This window comes from Felis catus, chromosome B4 (assembly GCF_018350175.1).
Source record: "Felis catus isolate Fca126 chromosome B4, F.catus_Fca126_mat1.0, whole genome shotgun sequence".
Taxonomy (NCBI): domain Eukaryota; kingdom Metazoa; phylum Chordata; class Mammalia; order Carnivora; family Felidae; genus Felis; species Felis catus.
In genome coordinates, this window is record NC_058374.1 from 2,037,140 (window position 1) to 2,057,900 (window position 20,761).

General features: G+C 46.3%; 1 long non-coding RNA gene across 2 annotated transcripts; it reads right to left on the minus strand.

Annotated features, from left to right (window-relative positions):
* Window positions 1-2,279: 2,279 nt before the first annotated feature.
* LOC123386411 lies at window positions 2,280-19,440 on the minus strand. Of its 2 annotated transcripts, XR_006600208.1 has the most exons (4): window positions 18,929-19,440; window positions 10,570-10,816; window positions 8,683-8,793; window positions 2,280-3,854 (listed from the first exon to the last, which is right to left on the minus strand). It is a non-coding gene; the product is annotated as an uncharacterized LOC123386411 (long non-coding RNA). The 2 variants fall into 2 exon arrangements; XR_006600209.1 differs by lacking the exon at window positions 10,570-10,816.
* Between the last annotated feature and the right edge of the window lie 1,321 nt (window positions 19,441-20,761).

Below are 20,761 nucleotides of genomic sequence, written 5' to 3' on the forward strand. Positions count from 1 at the left end.
ATTTTAGTGAAGAAGAAACACATCCAGAGAAATTACCAGCAACACGTCCCACAAATGCGGTTATCAGAGCGAATGTCAGGAAGCTAGCCCAAGCCTAGAAAAGAGAGCCACTCAATACTTGAGAAGCTGGAAACATTTGATGGGGAAGTTGGTTTTGAGCTAAACCTTAAGACACGGTGGTGGCTGCCTGGCCACTAGAGATGGAAAGGGGGCCGAGGTAGAGAACAACGGAAGTGGCAGGCAGTGAGGGGCCGTGTGCAGACACAGGCCGAGTGCGTGTGCCTGCGGGTGAGGGAGGGTTTGTGTATGCTCGCGCCTGTGGGGGCACGCCTGTACCCGTGCACAAGCGCGCACGGGTGTTTGTGTATGCATGTGCGTACCTGTTTGCACACACGTGGCAGTGTCTTCGTGTGTGCACATACGCACACACGAGTGCACGCGTGTCCATGTGTTGTGCACGCATGGGTGTGCGCGTGTGTATTCGAGTGTGCGTGCATGTGTGTCTCTGAGGGGAGCTGTCAGGAAGTGAGACCCCAGGGGCAAGGATGAGTCTACCAGAGACTAGGGAGTCTTCTGTCCAAAGTTTCCCGGTTCACACGAGCAGGTATACGGTTTAGTTTTTGAAAGAAGACAGAGAAGCATTGTTCATGCACATGCCTCTCACGGGGACATGAACACACGGAGGAACTTCACCACCTGAAGTACTGAGCGAGCTGCACTTGAAAGTGTGACTGCCATTCGTAAATTACAGAGAAATTCACTCACTGCCGCTGTTGCTCGCAAGTCTTTGAGGAAATTCTCAGCAGGTGAGATATAAATTAATGTGTTTTGTGAAAACCCAGAGATACTCCATTGTGATTCTTCCATATGATAAGCTTTAGCCCATCTGTTTCAAGTTTTCATTTTCTTAATATTTAATCTGTGTTTAAAAATTAATTTATATCATGAAAAGTGACAAAGCTTCTCACTAAGTCATAACTGGGTTCAACAAGATAACAGTTGAATAGATAAACCCCTCGCCTTTTTTTTTCATAGTGCTTAGGCTTAAGCAGATGTAGTTTTTCCAACTAATAACAATGGAAATTAAAATGACCCTTGAGTTTTACTTTTTGCCAATATCTGCAGTTCTGTGATTTCATTATATTCGTAAAATGGGTAGGTTAGAAATATCTTACATTAACAATTCATAGGCAATGCAATAGATATGTTAACTGTGAGAAAATTTGAACAAGAACAGAAGAGAAACTGTATCCTCCTATGTTTATAATATTTGCTTCTTGATGATTGTATAAATAGACTAAATGTATTTAGTATAGAACTTTTACAAATATTTTTTTACTATCTGTAAATCATGCATAAATAGCACAGCTTCCTGTTTTTTATTCAGCGTGGAAAGCTAGTATGCTTTCACCTTTAATGAAATTCTTTTTTTTAAGTCTTATTTTATTTTTGAGAGAGAGAGAGAGAGCACACTCATGAGCAGGGGAGGGGCAGAGAGAGAGGGAGACGCAGAATCGGAAGCAGGCTCCAGGCTCTGAGCTGTCAGCACAGAGCCCGACATGGGGCTTGAACCCACGAACCGTGAGATCGTGACCTGAACTGAAGTCAGACACTTAACTGACTGAGCCTCCCAGGAGCCCCCCTCTTTAATGAAATTCTGAAATTTACTTAGAGAATTATAAATGTGAGGTGTCAGGTTTGTTAATAGAAGGACCCTTGACCGGAAGTCGGTTGTGATGTGTTCAGTCGTGGCTCCCGGCGTCCCGGGGGTCAAGGGCTGACCTTTCCAAGGTCTGTGATGGGACGGGTACGATGGGTGTGCTGGGGCCGAACGATCTCAGATCTCTTCCAAGTGTGAGCTGCTCGGACTCCTCTGTGCACCTGGGACTCGAGGAGCTTGCGAGGTGCCCTGCGCTCTTCGTGTAAGTGTCCGCTTGGCCCTGTGCGCTGTCGTCATGTGGCTCCAAGACGATGAGAGAACGGCCTCACTGCCAGTGAACAGCGTCCTCTGCAATCCACTTTCTCCGACGTCGGAGACCGTGCTGGGCCAACAGGTGCAGCCGTTTCAGATGCAGCCCTCACTGTGGGAAGTAACACGGGGATTTGCTTCCTCCGGGGAAGGGGCTGCGCGGGATGAGCAGGAGAACGTTGATTTTTTTTTTTTTTATTTTTTTTTCAACGTTTATTTATTTTGGGACAGAGAGAGACAGAGCATGAACGGGGGAGGGGCAGAGAGAGAGGGAGACACAGAATCGGAAACAGGCTCCAGGCTCTGAGCCATCAGCCCAGAGCCTGACGCGGGGCTTGAACTCACTGACTGCGAGATGGTGACCTGGCTGAAGTCGGACGCTTAACCGACTGCCCCACCCAGGCGCCCCGAGAACGTTGATTTAAAATGATAGGATCACCTGTACCGAGGTAAACAACCTGGCAAATACTTCCGGCTACGTGTGCTGGTTCGGGGTCTGTCTTCGGCACGGTGGGAATCTGTTTTAAGCATAAAACCTATGACGCTCACCCCTGTGACAGCTCGCAATGGATCTGTAGTCCCGTCCTGACCCGAAGGAGCCTGGTGTCTCCAACAGCAGGGCGGGAGGGCCCCTTCTAAGTCGGGACACGGGGGGGGGGGAGGCAGGACCCATTTGGACCGATGTCTCTTCCTGGGACGGGATTAGTAAAGGGTTAACCCGGCATTTGGCAAGGACACTTGAGGAGCCCAGCGTCCCAGCTCTAGGTGGAGAGAGCTGAGGGCTGTGGGGGGCACCGGAAGGAGGCCCTGTCACTCAGAGGCGGGCTCGACACGGCAGGTCACGGCCGGTCACGGCCCTGCGCCACCTCCTGCAGATGGACAGCGGGTGCGTCTGGGTCTGTCCTCCAAGCCTGACCCGCACGGGGCTGTGTCCTGTTTCCTTCCTGTCAGCCGAGCCGATTTTCACACTCAGGAGACTGAGGAGCTACGCTATTCACCATGTCAACATGTTTGTGCTATAAGACAGGAAGGTCCGGGGAAGGAGGGTTGATGCTCCTGACCGAGGATCACTTGGTTCAACCTGGTGGCACAGAGACTCGGGGCCACCAAGGGGCTTAACTTCCAGCTTACAACTTAGCTTAGTTGTAACTCTGATCCTCGTGGATGCTGGTTTCTGCATGCGTAGGTGTCAATAGCGATGCTCGCTTACGGTGGCCTCGGGGACGAAGCGAGGTGCTCTGTGTAGGGCGCCCTCCGTATGATGATGCACCGTATACTCTGCTGACTCCCCCTCCCCCGTGTCCCTTCTGTGATTCTCCCCTGCTGTTATGGTTCTGGATGGAAGCAGGTGCAGAGAGATGTTGAAAGCAATCGTCTTGCCTAAGGGAAGAGTATGTCTGACCACTTGGTTTAAAATGGTTTATGACGTTCATAACATTTTATCAGCTTTAAGGACCTAGATGTGGTCCTCTCCAGGTTCTCGTTCCCGCCTCTGGCCCAGGTCTCGGTCGTCCACAAGCAGACAGCCTGGCTGGCTTCCCCTTTGCTGCGCCTCTCCATGCTCAGCCCCCCGGGAGCCAGGGCCGGCCCAGGTCCCACAAGCCGGGAGTGAGGGCGCTCCTGCCTCCTCTCAAGTCCGACAAGGTCTCGTGATACAGGAGTAGAAGTTGGCTCTTTGAATCAGCCCAGCCGTGCAGTTGACATCCCACGGGGCATCCTTTGACCCTCGAGCGACAGAAGGTGATCATAAGCAATTCCTCTGCCTTTCTGCCTCCAGGGATCTGTTCTGCGTGGTGGGGGACTTCCGCGGCTGAACCACCTGCTTGTTACTCAGCCGGGCAAGCTTCTTCGATGTGTTCTCGGTGTTTGTGGAACTCACGCCATCCTAGGGACAATCACATAAATGATAAACTCAAAAGGCCATATGGAAACATCGAGGACAAGTGTCAGAGAACGGGCAACAGCCAAGAGGACGGACGCTCTGATGCACAAGAAGACAGCCCCTCTGTCGGCACTCAGCAAGGTCTTTGGGCCATTTGCGATGGCTGTGACCGTCTAACGATTCATTTAACATGTAACTTAACACGTCTCCTGTATGTTCTGAGGATGCTGGACTGAAATTAGGAAGGTAAATAGGTTTATTAGACAAACATCAACTGAGCTTTTTTATATTGACAAATAAGTTCTGTGAACTAGAGGAATCAGGAATTGAGTGATGTTTTGCCCCCACAATGTCAAACTAACCTTACATTTTGGAGATTGATAGAATTTAGTAATAAAGTATTTTATATATACACATATATTATACATATGTATATTGCGCCCGTGCACATGTATAAATATTATACATATATACACATACATATATGCATATGTGCACATTTTAATTTTTTTTTTTCAACGTTTATTTATTTTTGGGACAGAGAGAGACAGAGCATGAATGAGGGAGGGGCAGAGAGAGGGAGACACAGAATCGGAAACAGGCTCCAGGCTCTGAGCCATCAGCCCAGAGCCCGACGCGGGGCTCGAACTCCCGGACCGCGAGATCGTGACCTGGCTGAAGTCGGACGCTTAACCGACTGCGCCACCCAGGCGCCCCTATGTGCACATTTTAGACATATACATATATTATATAATATATAGTGCATATATATATATATACCATTAAATGAATATATAATATATATGCACATAAAGTGTTTTATACATATGCTATAATTTGTCAATAGTTTACTCTTGTGTTATTTTTTTACTAATGAGTGGTATTGACTTACAAAACTTTATCTTTTAATCCTCAGTAAGGACTGGTTTCAAGATCAGGTTAGCCTCATAAAATAGATGTATTGGAATGTTCTTTCAGCTCCTCCCAGGGAGACTTTATGTTAGGGGTTCATTGAATCTTTGGTGGAGCTAACTTTTCATGTCAGTCCCACCGGTCTGGCCAGGTGCCCTGTGGAAGGGACAGTCCAAAGCTCTATGCTAACAAAGCCAAAGAGAATCAAGGTTCAACAAGCTCACACACAAATAATTCACTCGACAAAGTTACCTCTCTGACCTCATTATTGGTAATGGACATTGCAACTTAATGCTCCCCGCGTTACTACGCTCCAACCACTAAGGATTGTTGGATTATTTTAGAGGTTCTTTTTTTTTAAGTCCTATGGCCAATGTGGGGCTTGAACTCACGACCCTGAGATCAAGAGTCCCATGCTCCAACACAGCCATCCAGGTGTCCCTATTTCAAAGATTTTAAAGATTCTTCATCAACATGTAGCTCTTAGCCAGAAATTGCAATTAGATACAATTCTTTTCACTTTGTTTTTACAGCTTTGTTGGGGTATAATTGACTTACAATTACCTACATATTTTAAAAGGTAGACTTTGGGGGCGCCTAGGTGGCTCAGTCGGTTGAGCGTCTGAGTTTGGCTCAGGTCATGATCTCGCAGTCTGTGAGTTCAAGCCCCACATCAGGCTCTGTGCTGACAGCTCGGAGCCTGGAGCCTGCTTCGGATTCTGTGTCTCCCTCTCTCTCTGCCCCTCCCCTGCTCATGCTCTGTCTCTCTCTGTCTCAGAAATAAATTAAAAAAAAACATTAAAAAAAATTAAAAGGTAGACTTTGATCAGTTTTAACATAGGTGTACGCCTAAGAAACTATCCCCACAATCAAGGTAATGAGCATACATACTGCCCTCCAAAATTTCCTATCTTCCCAACCCTTACCCCCAGGTAATAATTTCCACCTTATCCCCAGGCAACAACTTTTTCTTATTTGCTCATTTATGATTTTATTAGATTTCTCTTTCTGCCTATCAGTACAGACTCAATGGTTTATAACATGGGCTTTGTTTTGAGAGTCAGTGATCATAGGAAGAGCTTGTTCGACAAGGCACTGGATTTTTTCATTTCCACATTTCCATTTCACTCTTTTGCTAGGCAGTCTAAACCAGAGGGGACATATTCTCCTCAGCTGGTTACTTGCTCCAAACTGCAGAGGATCTGCTATTCTCTTTGATGTGGCTCACGGAGGTCCACTTTACTAGATGCCGAAGGTCTGGTTTGCAGATGTTGGCATAAAAACCAAAAATATAATTATTGGAAAATTAGTTGATGCCTTTTCCAGTATTTCAGAGAAAGGCAATATAATGTTTCTAGTAAATGTTGATTTGCCTGCCCGGAAATTAAAACAGAGTAAAATATCCTCATGTTTTTCTTTGAAAGTTTTTCAAATAGAAGCTTCATATATTAATGATGTGCATGGAAACTCAGGGGGCAAACGCCCAAAGGCTTCCTTAGCCCTTTGACTGCTGAGTCACTGAGAATCCAATTTTAATTATAAGTAGGTTGACTTTGCTTCCATCAAAACCTCCTCTTGTCCACATCTTACTGAGATATAATTAGGATCAGATATCAAATACTGGGTTCTGGGTTAGTTAGCCTAATTTTCTTGGCAACTAATTATTCCACTGGGTTGATTTTTTTTCAGGTACTTTCTTAGGCCTGGTTCTTTCAAGCCCTCTGAACATTCTTCTGGAAGTGATTCACTTGCTTATAAAACACCAAGACCAACGTTATTTTCCCCAAGGCGTGTCTTAAAAGTTTGAGTCATTATTTACTACATGTATTCATTTTTGAAGTGGAAATATAGTTCCAAGTAGTGCGTTTAGGTATTAATGAAGTCCAAGGTTAGCGTGAAAGCCGTACTCCTCGTAAAGTTACAGGAACGTGAACTCAGACATGAAGGCAGGCTTCAGGGCAGAGTGGATAAAAGAAGCAGAAGGTGATGTGGGAATAGAGAGAGAGAAGCTGTGCACCGAGGAGAGCAGACACAGGCAGTGAGGAGTGACATCAGAGGAAACCTCTTACATGATCAAGTAGGAGTGAGAGTTCCTTTAATCACATCCTCTCATGACAATTAATCCCCTCATTGTAGATGAATTAAGCTTCTTCCGTGCTCATGGATTGGAAGAATAGACATTGTTAAAATGTCAACACTACCCAAAGCTATCGACACATTCAATGCAATCCCAATCAGATTGCACTGGCATTCTTCTCAAAGCTAGAACAAATAATCCTAAAATTTGTATGGAACCACAAAAGACCCCAAAGGGCCAAAGTAATATTGAAGAAGAAGACCAAAGCAAGAGGCATCACAATCCCAGACTTTAGCCTCTACTACAAAGCTGTCATCATCAAGACAGCATGGTATTGGCACAAAAACAGACACATAGACCAACATGAAATAGAATAGAGACTCCAGAATTGGAACCACAAAAGTATGGCCAACTAATCTTTGACAAAGCAGGAAAGAATATCCGATGGAAAAAAGACAGTCTCTTTAACAAATGGTGCTGGGAGAACTGGACGGCAACATGCAGAAGAATGAAACTAGATCACTTGCTTACACCATTCACAACAACAACAACAACAACAACAACAAAAACACCTCAAAATGGATGAAAGACCTAAATGTAAGACAGGAAACCATCAAAACCATAGAGGAGAAAACAGAAAACAACCTCTTTGACCTCAGCCACAGCAACTTCTTACCTGATACATCTCTGAGGCAAGGGAATTAAAAGCAAAAATGAACTATTGGGACCTCATGAAGATAAAAAGTTTCTGCACAGCAAAGGAAACAATCAACAAAACTAAAAGGCAACCGATGGAATGGGAGAAGATATTTGCAAATGACATATCAGATAAAGGGCTATTATCCAAAATCTATAAAGAACTTACCAAACTCAACACCCAAAAAACAAATAATCCAGTGAAGAAATGGGCAGAAGACATGAATAGACACTTTTCCAAAGAAGACTTCCAGATGGCCAACCGACACATGAAAAGACGCTCAACATCACTCATCAGCAGAGAAATACAAACCAAAACCACAGTGAGGTACCACCTCACACCTGTCACAATGGCTAAATTTAACATCACAAGAGACAACAGATGTTGGCAAGGATGTGGAGAAAGGAGAACCCTCTTACCCTGCTGGTGGGAATGTAATCTGGTGCAGCCACTCTGGAGAACAGTATGGAGGTTCCTCAAAAAATTGAAGTAGAACTACCCTCTGACCCAGCAATTGTGCGACTAGGTATTTGTCCAAAGGATACAAAAATGCTGATTCAAAGGGGTACGTGCACCCCAGTGTTTAGAGCAGCACTATCGACAATAACCAAAGTATGGCAAGAGCCCAAATATCCACCGATGGATGAATGGATAGAGAAGACGTGATATATACATTGGAGTATTACTTGGCAATCAAAAAGAATGAAATCTTTCTGTTTGCAACAATGTGGATGGAACCAGAGGGTATTATGCTAACCGAAATAAGTCAGAGAAAGACAAATATCATATGGCTTCACTCATATGTGGATTTGAGAAACACAACAGAGGAACATAGGAGAAGGGAGGGAAAAATAAGATAAAAACAGAGAGGGAGGCAAACCATAAGAGGCTCTTAAATACAGAGAACAAACTGAGGGTTGCTGGAGGGGACGGGGGGGGGGGATGGGGGAGGGGCATTCAGGGGGGCGCTTGCTGGGATGAGTACTGGGTGTGGAATGTAACTGATGACTCGCTGGGTTCTGCTCCTGAAACGAATGCTACACCATACGGTACCTAAGTTGAATTTAAATACATAAATTCAAAATCGTGAAAATAAAAATGCATTCCTAAGGGAAAAACAAAACAGAACAATTATTTTGACTTACTTTTGAACTTCACTGGAGTTAATGACTATCCCTATTTCTCCTGCTTCATATTTTCTTTTCCTTTGTGCTTGTTGTCTTGTTCTGTGTGTGTGACCGATACAGAAGTGGCACCTGCAAAGGAGACCTGTTTTCAGAATCCTCTTCTCATCCACATGTCTCCTGTTGCGTGTGCTTCTAGTGAAGTCTGAGCTGGTGGCACGCGTGTCATCTACTTCCATGGGCGGAGAGGTGTCCGGAGGAACCAGGAAGCGTGACGAGTGACAGTCACTTCCTCTGAGCATGGCAGGCTCCCTTCGGTTCCACAGGACGACCCCATTCCACGTGCTCTCCTGCCTTCATCCCGCGTGTCGGCAGGGAGCCAGGCATGGGTGGGAACCACTGGGGAAAGTGAAATTCTGTGGCTCTCTTCTGCTGCCTCCCTCGGACTCCCCGCTAAAGAGCTGAGTGTCCGCACCGGATGCCGAGAACGTGGAAGGATCCCGAATGGGCCCAGCTTGAGGCAGCTTTCCAGAGAGCAGGACTGGGGACTCCCCACCACCCTGGTTGGAAGCCCCGCGAGCTATGGGGTTACCAGGGTGCAAGACGGGGAGTTAAGGTCACTGGTGCAAAGACTGGCTTTCAAAAGGAAGAACGGGGCCTAGAAGTGAACAACGGAGAAAAAAAAAATCATCAGGGCGAGGTTAAATGACCCGGTCTCCATTTTGCTGCATTTCCCCACTGACACAGAGGCCAGACGGGTCCCAAACGTGTGGGACTGCAGTCCTTGCTGGATGTGTCACCGCCTGTGAAAACAAAGCGATTGCATATCACCCTTGTGTCTCACTCGTCCTTTAGGATTCAAAGTGAGATTTCCGTAAACTCCTTGTTCTTATCCTGGCGTTTTGCGAATGCCCTGGGCTGGCTGTGTATGTATCCTCAAGACTTGTGGTCCTCACGTGTGCACAGAACACACGCACGCACGCAACACACACGACGCGGGCACACGCACGCTCACACATCCTCTACCTGCTCCCGCAGACCGTCACGATTCCCTGTTTCTGGGCTTCTGCCATGCCACCGGCTGCAACCCACCTATGACCTCATGATCTACTGTGAGGTTCATGCCAGCTTTAGGACTGCCTCGTGATGTAATTTGGGGTGAGGCCATGTCTCAGTTTCATTATTCGTCCCAGGGCATCAAGTACAGGGCTCTGGACAGGACAGATTCTCCATAATTGGTTGTGGCTATAATCTCTCTCTCTCTCTCTCTCTCTTTCTATATATATATATATATATATATATATATATATATATATATATAATCTTATATATAATCCCATAATCTCAATCGATTGATTGTGGCTAATATTTTAGGAACTCCCTGAGGAGTAAAAGCACAATCTTAGCACCTGGGGAAAAGTGCAGGGCATGCCCTCAGGAGGGTTGGCCTGCATCGGGGATGGGCTTACACTTTTCCTCAGCATTCTTATATAATGAAGTAAGATGCTTGCTAAAAATACAAGTTTTAGAGATTTTTTTTTTCCACTTGGATTGGAGCTGAATTGCTTTGCACATTCTTTGGAGAAACGACTGAAATCCTGTTAGCACGATGAGTCAGCTGTCTATATTTATGACACTGGCTTTCTGGAGTGCATATATTTATTAGGGAATGGTACCTGAGGGAATAAGGAAATCAAGACGGATGTCTTAGGTTGCCTCTGTGCGATGCCTGAGCGACTTACATATTCTACCAAATCGGTAAAAAAATCGTGCAAGCATGCAAGTTAATTGTTTGGAATTTTGAGTGCAGGGAATCTGAAAGAAGGAGTTTTTCATTTTTCATTATTTTCGCTTCATGTAGACATGATTCAAATACTAAGAATTACATCGCGCCTTTAAACTAGGTACCTGAAAGCCGTTTGTGACTATCTGACATTCTCCATCTTTGCACACTCATTTGTTAGGTGAAGGATACATTTCTGGTTCCACGTCAGGCGTCAAAATTCCTTTCAAAGAGAAAGTCGTTGTTTGGAAAGCTATTTTCTGCCGTCAGTGCAGATCGAGGTATGACCCTCGGCGTAAGTGTCCCCCACGGAGTCAGGGCAAAGGGATGTTTTTCTCAATATGACAAACCGACTTGACTGTACTTAGTGTTCTGCGGAAGGAAAGAAGAAATGCTAAGAGAGGGGCAGAGCACAGAGCCGGCCAGAGCAAGGGTGACGGGACATCGCCTGAGGGCAGGCAAGGAGAGAAAGCCAAGTGGCCAGTGTGAATGTGAGAAAGCAGGTCACTTGCAGGAATCACAACCACACGCCACGGGGATGCTCCTCCAGTGCATACGCTTCTTGCGTCAGCTCTGTGGGGAATCCCGCGAGGCAGATCTGGACTGAGCCTGGGAATCTTGGAGGGTGTGCACGGCAGTCGGGACCAGGGCAGGGGGTCCTCGAGTCCCCCCCCAGAGGCAGGCAGCTGTTATTTATATTACAGAGGACGACCTAAATTCCAGTAACGTTTTTATGGTAACTGAAAAGAGCATCATCCTGTTGCAATGTGTTGCAGGTGAAGCGTCACTTTTAGTCAATCCGCATCCCCTCGAGGAGAGGCGGCGTGGCCAGCTTTACGCAGGGCACCGAAGGGCGCAGAACGGGCACAGTGTACCCACGCACGGAAACTAGGGAAAGGGGATGGGATTCAAGTTGAATGTGAGACAGTAACCGCTCTGGGATGGGCGAGGGGAAGAGTTCTTCGCAGACGCTGGAGATGAAGAAGGGAGTGGGCTTGGTTTCTAGTGGGAAGGGGAACCGATCAACCTGCTGTGGACACACCCCTGGATGTAGCACACATCCTCGGGGGAGACGCAGTGGGTTTTCTTTGATATTTAAGTCAAAGCCTCTCTATACATCCAAGTGGCTATTTACTCGCGGCACAGTTTCTCTTCCTGTGTTTGAAGCTTGTCAATGAGTGTACCATTCATCCATCCTCCTGTGATTCTAAACAAACACCCCAAAGAGCTGGGATCGCACGGGGAATAAAAGCCACCAAAGAAAAGCGGTCTAGATATCATCCGTATTTACAAATTCGTGTTCTCGGGGCATAATTGGTAAAGTAGAAGGGTAATTTTCTCCCCGTGCCACACTGCCTCTCTTCCAGCTATTTTTAGGGTGGTGTTTGGGGAGCGAATGCTCCGTCCCCCCCACCCCCGCACCCCCTGCAGCTGTCTGCCAGTCCCCACAGGCTGCTGAGTGCAATGTGAGGCAGAGCCTTGAAATGCAAATGTGTGGGATCAGAGGGGAACGGGACACACAGGGGGTCGGGGTCAGGGTCGAGGCAGGTGTCTTGCAGGACTGCTTTCTCTGTGGATCCGGTAGGTGCTCGGAAACACAGTACAGGCTTCTGCTCAGTAAATAACCTGTAAAACTCCTGTCTGTGGGAGAGGACTGGCTGGTCTTTCAGAAGAAGAACCTGGCGGTTTCCTTTGTATGGAAATTTCTCAACAGCCATTTTGCATAATTCTTAGGGGAATGTCCTGCCCAGGAATGCTGGGCGTGGGGGTGGGGGTGGGGTCTCCGCATGCTGGTTTTGATAGTTACTGTATTTTCTAAAGGAGCAGAGCTTTGAGAATATCCATAGGCATAGGCTACCTTTTGAGAAATGAAGCCGTGACAAACAGCCTAGATGAACTTTCTACAGCCGGGACACTAAACACATTTTTATCTGTGTTTTTACCTATTCTTTATCTTGCTCATTTGAAAACAGAAATAAATCATGAGCAGAACGTGATGAATACTTGGCTCCGCTGTGGAAATCAGAGCTCATCGTGGGTGTGGAGGTAATGGGTCGATCAGTTTAGTAAATTGGGTATGAACCTCTGAGTCAAAAGCTAAATTCCAAAACAGACATTCTACACAACGCTTGTCATTTAGGAAAAAAATATATATATCCACACGTATGCAAGGGGCACATTTAAAATTCTGAGATTGTGTCACCTTGTGTTGAGCAAATGCCGCTGGTCCATTTTCCACCCTTGGGGATTTATGAATGACTTCCCACAGCATCAGTTCTGGGTGTGGGCGCCGCAAAGGGTCTGTCTTTTAGCATATAATGCCAAATTGGAGATCTTTGTATTTGTGATACTTGCATATTTATTTTGTGTTTTACGCTCTTTTATATCCGTTTGTTATGTCAAAGCCGCTAAGGTTCTCAATACCCCACTCTGGATAGATTTCTGCATTTTGGTGACACTTTTTCAAATGGTTTTCTAACCCAACGTTAGATTGTCTTTTAGGGAGTTACTGTTTTCTTTTACCGTGTTTTTATTTATTTGTTTTTGTTTTCTGGGTCTCCCCCCACCCCCGGTCTTTGTTGCTTATTTCTCTGTTTATCTACGCCAGTTGTTTGGAAAAGGAATACAAAAGTATTCCTTTAAGTGCTTATGTTTTTACCTACGTAACGATTAAAACCGTGTTTTGGCTTCTGTGAGGCGAGTGATTTATTACTCTTTATTACTCACGCCATTCCTTATATCCATATTAAAAAATACCTGATCTTTCTAAAAAAATTTCGTTTTAAAATATCTGATTTACTGACCAGTATCTTATCACATTTAAAACATTGGGCCCAGGTTTATGCTTGACAGTTTTCAATGTCAATTTATTTAGTCCATATTTTTGGCAATTTTAGTCCATACTTTTGGTCCTAGTTTGGACCTAAATTACTTCCGTTTGCATTTGAATTGCTTACTGTCCAATAAATTCATAGCCGAAATCGTGTTTAAATTCTTTTTCCTTTCAAGGACAAGAGACGGGTTTATAATCTGCATGTCATTTATTGCTGATAGTGTTGTTGTTGCCACGACCTGTCAGTGAAAACCTGGCCGCTTATAAAATTCTCGGGTTCCTGTTTTTACTGCAAGTTGCCTAAAAATGAGGCACGATGTCCTTTAAAAATTAAGGCTGGACAGGATTACGAGGCTAGTGTGATCTTTATTTATGCATCGGAATTTGTTTAAGCAATATGCCTGTACATTATTCTATCAAGTTTTATGATTTATTAAAACTTGCCCTATTTTCTGTTAGTATTTTATTTAAATTAAAAAAAATAATCGGCACACGCTTGTCCATTCTTACTTTCAGATTTTGCTTTGGTCTTGGCTTCTGTTCCCGTTGTTCCACATTTTTCCTCGGGTTCACCAAATAGATCTTCAACTTAGACCTTCCGTCTCTGCCTCCATTTTTGTCACCTCAGCTTGACTCACATCTCCTCAGCCTCTTTCGTTGCTAATGTAGCTGTTTCCATGTCCCTTTTCTGTGTGCCGTTCGATTTTACATTTCGATGAATTCCAAAGTGAAGTTGAGTTCTTGCATGTTCCAGGCTTTGCCCCCCTTCACCCCCCACCCCCCGTGCATCCTCATCTTCGTGTTGCCCGAGTGTGGGCGTCTCTCCTATGTTTGGCTTCACCTTTAGTTTACAGAGACCGTGTCTTATTATGGCCCCTACGGACCACTCACCCCTTCTCTAGATCTCCCCTGGTTCCTCAGGAATTCACCTTCTGCTGTGTTATGTTGTCACCAGTCTTTAAACTTCTCTTCCCCTTGTGCCGGTGACATCACGGGGACGCCCAAGGAGTCATATCAGGGGGCCCCTCCTCTTGAGTGCGGGTGGCACCTGCCACTGGCCTCTCACCAGCACAATATGGCAAAGGGGAGCCCTGTCACCGTCTTGGTGGCTGAAGGGGACATTCTGCCGTTGGTCTTGAACTTGCTGGTTCTCAGGCAGTCGCCCCGGCTGCGAGCTCCCCGGTGACAGCCAGAGAAACCCGGACCCCAGACTCCACGGCTGCGACGGGCTGGGTCCTGCCGACAAGCCCAGAAGAAAATCCTGAGCTCCGGGTGAGATCGCCTAAGACCCACCGAAGCTGTGTCCAGACTCCTGGCCGCCGGACGGCCCATCCATGCTGCTTCCAGCTGCTGAGATTTTCATAATTTTTTACTCAGTGATGGAAAGCAACACCCTCATTCTGCAGTACTTTGAAAACTCTATGTTAATGCCTCTCCTTATTCAGTTTCAAAAGTTTTTTTAAAAGCTTTTATTTATTTATTTAAAATTTAATTTAATGTTTATTTTTGAGAGAGAGACAGAGCATGAGCGGGGAAGGGGCAGAGAGAGAGGAAGACACAGAATCCGAAGCAGGCTCCAGGCTCCGAGCTGTCAGCCCAGAGCCGGACGCGGGGCTCGAATTCATGAACTGTAAGATCATGACCTGAGCTGAAGTTGGACACTTAAGCGACTGAGCCACCCAGGCGACCCTTGGTTTTTTTAAAGCTTTTTTTTTTTAAATGTTTATTTATTTATTTTGAGAGAGAGAGAGCACAGCAGAGGATGGGCAGAGAGAGAAGGGGAGAGAGAATCCCAAGCAGGCTCCGTGCTGTCAGCAGAGAGCCCAACGCGACGTGGGGCTCAATCTCACCAAACAGCAAGATCATGACCTGGAGCCGAAATCAAGAGTCAGACACTCAATCGACTGAGCCACCCGGGCGCCCCATCTCCTTGTTCTTTTTAAACAAAAATCTCATGGCCAAAGACCCTCATTTATTGTGGAAACAATTGTTTCGTTTTTGTCACTAAAGAAACAACAGACCCAGAACCAAAGCTTTGCATTTTGTGAAAGTTTATTTGAAGGTAAATACGTATTTTTTTGTCCGTCATTTACAGGAGCTCAAGTTGCTTTCTAGCGTTGTAGAGATTATTCTCCATGCCTAGAAAATATTAGTGCTATTAGCCAAGAGCATCTAGTTGGGGGAATTTTGATTTACGACTGAGAATCAAATCTTGTCTTCTTGCCTGCATCCCCACAGACTCTTTTAAAGCTTGCGAGTGAATAAATTAGTCTGCTGAATGTCAACATAGGGGAAATATGCATAAAATTTACCCCCAAAATAATAATCCTAGTGCATTTTTAAAATTATTTTCTGGCTCATGGCCACAACGGAGACCCTTGGGCCCCGAGGAAGACTGTATTTTGGTTTTAAATGCATATTCTGGTGTCATCAGGACCATGGTAAGACTTCCTGGGGGAGGTTCACTCCATGTTCTCATCTTCTGTTTCTGACAACGCTTAATGAAGAATCTCTTACGATGCACTTGGCAGTGAAGGCCTACACGGGCTGCAGAGTAACCCAGGACTTCACACACATGCTCCATGCACGTTTGCAAAGCTGTCCTTGAAGACGAGGAGAGAAAGCTGCTGTCTGCTCTGGAGGCCAGGAGGGTGACCCCCTCTGGAGGCCAGGGGAGATGACCCCCTCTGAAGGTTGGGGAAGTGACCCCCTCTGAAGGCTAGGAGAGGTGACCCCCTCTAGAGGCCAGGGGAGGTGACCCCCTCTGGAGGCTGGGGGGGATGATCCCTCTGGTGGCTGGGGGGGAATGACCCCTCTGGAGGCTGGGGGAGGTGACCCCCTCTGAGGCTGGGGAGGTGACCCCCTCTGAAGGCCAGAAGAGGTGACCCCCCTCTAGAAGCCAGGGGAGGTGACCTCCTCTGGAGGCTGAGGGGATGACCCCTCTGGTGGCTGGGGGGGATGACCCCTCTGGAGGCTGGGGAGGTGACCCCCTCTAGAGGCCAGGGGAGGTGACCCCCACTGGGGGCTGGGAGGTGGGTCACCCAACAGAAAGCTGCTCTCAGCCACCCCTCCAAGGGGGCCATGTTCCAGAAGATTCTTTCTGAGCCCACACAACCCCCATGCCCCCTGCATTAGTCAGCTGGGGCTGCCGTAACAGGTATCCCAGACTCGGGCTTAAACAACAGACACTCACGGTCCCGCATGCTGGAGGCAGGGAGTCCGGGATCTGGGCGTGGGCAGGGCTGGTTCCTCCCAAGGCCTCTGTCCTGAGCGTGCAGACGTCGTCTTCTCTCGTGTCCTCACGTGGCCGTCCCTCTATGTGTGTCTATGTCCTGACCTCCTCTTCTTATAAGGACCCCAGTCAGATTGGATTAGTGACCTCATTCCACCTCAGTCACCTCTTTAAAGGTCCCGTCTCCAAATACACTCACATTTTGAGGTCCTGGGAACTAGATTTCAAAACAAGAATTTCGTGTGGACACAGTTCGGTCCATGTAGCGTCTGCTCCCACATCCCGGAAACCAACCCCGTCTTTGTGATTTCAGCCTCAGACTGGTCTTGGCTCAGAAACAGCCAACACCCACAGAAGCTCCCAGATCTGTTGGTGAGGAATCAGAGCAAGCGGGGGTATCATGGTCTTTCTGTCACTCTTCCAAGATTCCTCCGGGCTGCCGAACTCCAGATGTCCGTCTTCAGGGGGAGGACGGGGTCCTCGGTGACTTCCGTGATTCTTTGAACAGGGAACTTTGGTGTGCGATGGCACACGGATGCGAAGATATTTACCTTTGAGTGAAATCATGCAGGTGCACGATACGCAGACTTTTCTTTAAAAGATCGTAACGTTTTTTAATGTGAGTGTAACTCATCATAAACATTGGCAAAAATAATCTAAGAGTGTGCTTGCAACAAACATCGGGTAGGGCGACATAACTAAATGTACTATGCAATTTAACTCCCGCTGAAAAGATGAGATATCTTGCCTTTTTTATATAAAAGCAAAGCCAAGGTGGGCAGGGAGGATTAATTTATGGAAGAAGAAATTACTTACAAAGAGTCTCCACATCTTGGGAAAATGTATCTGTTAGCAGTGACATATGGGCTTCTCTTTAAAAGCATAAGCTTTTTCAGATCCCATTAGGCATGCATTTTTCTAAATAGTTACTTTTGAACTTCATAAACAAGCCAAACAACATATGGAATGATTATGATTTGCATAAAATATGATGTGGGAAATGTCCCACAAATGATTCCTAAGTTGTTGCACACTTTTTTTTTGGAGAGACAACAAACTCCAAAGGAAAAAAACTGCCTTCAGTTTATGCTTAATTCTTTTCCAGTCGACCTCCCTTCTAATAAGGACCTTGTTTTCTTCTTTCTTTCTTTCTTTCTTTCTTTCTTTCTTTCTTTCTTTCTTTCTTTCTTTCTTTCTTTCTTTCTTTCTCATTCTTTCTCTTTCACTCTCTTTCTCCCTCTTTTTCTCTCTCTCCCTCTCTCCTCTCCTGTCTTCTCTGCTCCTCCCTTTCAGACCTTGTTTTCTAAGACTCTCTTTTGCTCCAGCTAAGTGCTACACATCATTTTTTTGGAGCTGACTGAACCCTTTCTGGTCACAAATGGGGTTCTGTCTCTGCGATGTTGCTCTAGAACGTGTGTGCTGGTCTGGCACTGAGGAAGCATCAAGAACAGAGTCCCCAGTGAGTCCCTCCGGCCGTTGAGAGGGGACTTCCCTTGGGCTGTGTCACAATGTGCATCATGTCCCCCCCAGGGACACCGTGAGTGACCCGTGGTGCCACTGAGGACCCTGTGCAGCCTCCTCCAGCTTCAACTTGACCCCTTCCACTCATATACATCACTATCTATCCTGCGTTTATGGGGACACTGAGGGCGTAGGTAACGGCGGGGGGGGGGGTAGGGGTAGTGAGACCATATCTAAGCCTGTCTTGAAGTTTATTGTATTGTGTCCATTCGTTTGATTTGTCCCTCCTTTGCCAAGTACTCCTGGAGGGCAGCCAAGTGTCGAGTACTGTACTCACTGTCGAGTGAGTAAAACTTTGTTTTCTTACAATAGGCGCATGTTATTTAGATAATCAGAAAAACACCCACAAAATGAAGGCACATTCTCTGTGAAATACGAATGGGTATTCATAAGAAGATTAGACTAATTTTATGGAGGGCAAGAACCATATTTTCTCTGTCATTATATTCCATAAAATGTCTTGCTGAATACATTTTACAAATTCGTTTATTTGTTTATTTAAAGTAGGCGGTAAGCCCAGTGTGGGGGCTTGAACCCACAATCCCGAGAGAGAGCTAGAGTTGTATGTTCTATTGACTGAACCGGCCGGGAGCCCCTCTTGCTGAGTGCTTTTGCAGACGCCTTTAGTAAATATTTCTGAATAATTGATTCTGAGATCCAAAGACATTAAATATTATTCACTATAAGAAATTTCACTCCAGTGAATATGGGTAGAATAAATGCATTACAGGCAATAAACATTAGTTTTATAGAAAACATAAGTGTAAGGAAAATTTTTAAAAGAGGTTTAGCATTAAATTTGTTCTGGGGATGGGATGTGATGAAACCATCACTAATTGCCAAATTCTGACTTTTTAAGAGGAATGCATCTTTTTACTTATTCCCATACAGTTTTTACCTTGTCAGGGTTTCTCGACTTAATTCTTGAAAATAACTCCTCCGACTATGTCAAAGTACCCCTGTGGACCATACGAAGGGTCTCCTGCTTCCAGCTTTGGTGCGAGGAGCAATCAGTGGGCGGAGGACCGTGTTCTGGGTGCTGTCTGCGCGTTTATTTAAATCCGGCCGGGCCGGGCATTGCCTAGCAACACGGCGCAGAGACAGGCCTCGGGACGAGCAGCAGAAGCTGTGACAGCAGTCAGCAGGAGACACTGTATAAAAAAGCATCCCAGCTGCTGATTGTTTCAAAGGAGGAAAATGCGTAAGATGAACTCTCGAGTTATGTCTGCTGTGTAGGCTCAGAGGCCCAGCAGCATGTGTCTACTCGCTGAGGGACACGTGCCTCGTTCCAGGGCCGGGTGGGCACGATTTCACCACCCCCCTACTCATCCTGACAGTTGCCTGTGCTGGTTAACGACCAGCAGGTGTCCGCCTCGACCCGCGAGGAGTGGCCGGACTATGGCCGCACCACTCCTGTGCGTGCCTGTGCGTGTGGCATGAACATTTGCGCACGCGCGAGCACAGAACGTACGCACATACATGTGATGTGTGCGTACGGAGGGAGAGAGCACAGATCGAGTGTTTGGAAGAAATGGGCTCACGTGATTATGGAGGCTGAGATGCCCGGGGTCGGCCACGCATACGCCGGAGACCTCGGGGGCCCGGTGGCTCAGCTTTGAGTCTGAGTCTGAGTCCAAGGACAGTAGAAGACCGATGTCCCAGCTCAAAGACGGAAAGACAGAATTCCTCCCACTCGGTCTTTTTGCTCTCTTCAGGTCTCCAAATGATCGTATGAAGCCCACCCACACTGGGGAGAGGGATCTCTTTACTCATCCCCTGCTTCAAATGTTAATCTCATCCAGAGACACTCAAGAGACACCTGGATTCACGGGTGACCAAATGTCTGGGTGCACAATGGCCTAGTCAAGTAGACACATGCAATTAACCACAATTATGGACAGACAGACAGATAGATAGGCAGATAGACAGACAGACAGACAGACAGAGACACAGGCCTCGAGGCGGATAGCTCTGGATAAACATGGACACAGACAGGCGGACAGAAGTGTGGAAAGCGACTTAGAATTCTCAACAGCTCTCTTGTTGACCACCTCTGTAGAAGTTGGAGATTCATTAACCTTTCGGGGTTTTATTTCCTAAATCACAACAACAACAAAAAAGGGTTTTAGACTCATCCATAAACTGTGGAGTAGAAAAAAGCAGGGGGTTTTTTGTTTTCTGTAAATGTTTTTTAATGCTTATTTATTGTCGAGAGAGACAGATTGTGAGTGGGGGAAGGGCGGAGAATCCAAAGCTGGCCGGATGTGGGGCTCAAACCCACGAACTGGGAGATCATGACCTGAGCGCAACTGACTGAGCCACCCAGGTGCCCCCTACCCCATAAATATGAACAGTAGAGCAGCAAAATCATTTCTAAAATATGAGACAACCTTGAAAAGAAATAAGCAGGACAGTTACTGGTCTCTGGTTTTCTGTGACTTAACGCCTGCTTTTCCTATTTTTCCCTTAACACCAGGATAATTGTAACGTTTTTGCGAGAGAGGGTGGTATTACCCGTTTCAGTACGTAGAAACGGAAGGGCAGTCCAAGCGACTTTCTAGCGTGTCATTTCAGAAAGGGTTTAGGTTATGTTAAAACATTCGCTGAAACACATTTCCTCCTAGCACATTCCATTTTGATAACGCGTTCATTCAAACGCAGCTACATACACACGTGGATTTTCTTGCCACGTACAATGGGAAGAAATCTGAGAAACAGTATGAACTATATA